At 39.1% G+C, this 2,116-nt stretch overlaps 1 protein-coding gene across 1 annotated transcript in view; it reads right to left on the bottom strand.

Annotated features, from left to right (window-relative positions):
• DYM (dymeclin) overlaps nucleotides 1–2,116 on the bottom strand; it is a 490,131-nt gene that overhangs the window by 107,105 nt on the left and 380,910 nt on the right. The window lies entirely within an intron of this gene.

The following is a 2,116-nucleotide window of genomic DNA, read 5'->3' as shown; positions in this document are numbered from 1 at the left end:
CACATATTACTCCTTTTGATGGTATCCCACATGAACCTTAGGTTTTCTTCATTTTGTTTTGATCTTTTTTCTGACTGATCCCTTTCCAAAGAAGTATTCAGGTATTTGTCTTCAATCTCACTAATTCTGTCTTCCATTGCATCAATTCTACTCCTTTGCCCTTTCAATGTGTTACCTATTTCTGATAATTTAGTATTAATCTCTGAATTTCTATATGTAGATTTTGAATCATTTCTAATTTTTCATTTATTTTGTCATTTTGTTCTTATATTTTCTTCTGAAATTCTTCTAGGGTTTTGTCTGTGTTTTCCTTCATCTGTCTCTTGATCCGTTGAAGATACCTATATATAATTCTTTTGAATTCCTCATCAGGGAGTTCCAATGCTGCTGTTTCCTCAGGGATGTGTTTTCTGTATTCTGGTCCCTTAGTTCTCCTGCTTTATCTTGCTTCTTTGTGTGGACTGCGATGCTCTGTGGTCTCCGAGGCACTGTGACATTTTTTGGTTGATATTTAATTGATGATTGTATGTTGGAGTGACTTGCTAACGATTTTCATTTTCTTTGTTTTGTTTGTATGTTATCTACGCAAGCAGGGTACTGTGCTGTGCTCCTCTATTTACTACTTGACAGCACTCACACACTCATCAGCTGTCTCCTTTCCTGTTATCAGCCTCTTGTATGTCCCAGCCAACCTTGGCAAACAGAGCCTTTTCTTAGGTCCCTAAAATTCAAATGAGAATGCTGTCACTTTAAAATCCCAAATAGTTGCCACTTGTAAAGGTTCAAAATGGCTATGCCCTCAGTCACTTTAAATATCCAAAATGGCCACCACCTGTAAACATTCAAAATGGCTGTGCTGTCTGTCATGTTAAATATCCAAAATGGCCAACACTTGTAAACATTCAAAATGGCTGTACCCTTGGTCATTTTAAATATCCAAAATGGCTGCCACATGTAAACAATCAAAATGGCTGTGCCCTTGGTCATTTTAAATATCCAAAATGACTGTGCCCTCTGGGCAGTTGAAAGTCAACAGCTAAGGTCTCCCTCCTTGCTGTTTCCCTTCCTAGTCACAGGCTACCAGCGCAGTCATCCCTGCAGCCCTTGGTGACCAGGGCTGATCTTTAGGTCTATTCTCAGGTCCCAACACCACTTGGAAATATTCAGCCTGTTGGTCCCATCAGGATAGCTGACAGTCCACAGCTTTGACCCTCTCTGTACTCACTGTTTTCATTCAGGTTTTTCCACTAGTTGGTGCCTAATCCACTGCTGGATAGTTCCTTTCAAAGCTCAGTGCTCCAGGATTATCTTTTGCATCTCTGTCACTTGATTTTTCTTTTCTTTGTTGAAAAGGGTCTGTGTCACTTGTCTGCCTATTCCTACATCTTACTGGAAGTTCACCAACAAGTGTTAAGTGAAAGAAGCAAGACACAGACTGATGTCCAACGCTCCCACTAGGTTTCTCTAGAACAACAACTACTCCCATCTTCTCCATTCTCCTACACCTTCCATCTCAGCAGACAATGCAGCTTTTGCAGAGAAAAAGACAAAAATCTTACCCTGAATCTGCGTAAGGCAGAAGTCTGTCAGAGAAGGAAAACTCAAATTCTTTTCCACTAAAGCAAGTGACAGAAAAGTGGTAAGACTGTACTCTTCAAAGGTAGAAAACTTGTGAGTCCCAGAAAAACAAGGTACTCTATCAAGTCCCAGTTCTCACAGGTTCCACTGTATTTGTGAATAATTTACTCACAGGTTTCACTGTATTTGTGTAATAATTTTCAGAACACCTTCCTAAATGTCCAAGTAACTACCACAAGGGAAGGTGTATGGTGGCTCTTCTATGTACTCTTGTGTCCAGCACTTTTATATCACTCTTTCAGTAAATATTTATGAAATCAAACTAGACTGAAAAACAGTAATACAGCAATAGAAACTTCAGCAAAAACATTTTTAAAAGGACATGAAGAGAAAGTTCAGAGACCTGTAAAAGTGTTTAAGTGCACTGGCAAATATTTTAACTGAAGTAAACATAATAATGAAATACTGTTTTTGCTATGTTGTTGTTGTTGTTGTGTACCACTGAGTCGGACCTGACTCATAGTGACCCCTCCTTGAG

This window comes from Orycteropus afer, unplaced genomic scaffold (genome assembly GCF_000298275.1).
Source record: "Orycteropus afer afer isolate SDZICR_OR568_19922 unplaced genomic scaffold, OryAfe1.0 scaffold00113, whole genome shotgun sequence".
Classification (NCBI taxonomy): domain Eukaryota; kingdom Metazoa; phylum Chordata; class Mammalia; order Tubulidentata; family Orycteropodidae; genus Orycteropus; species Orycteropus afer.
The sequence above is the reverse complement of the archived record's forward strand: the minus strand, read 5'-3'. Positions and strand labels throughout refer to the sequence as shown.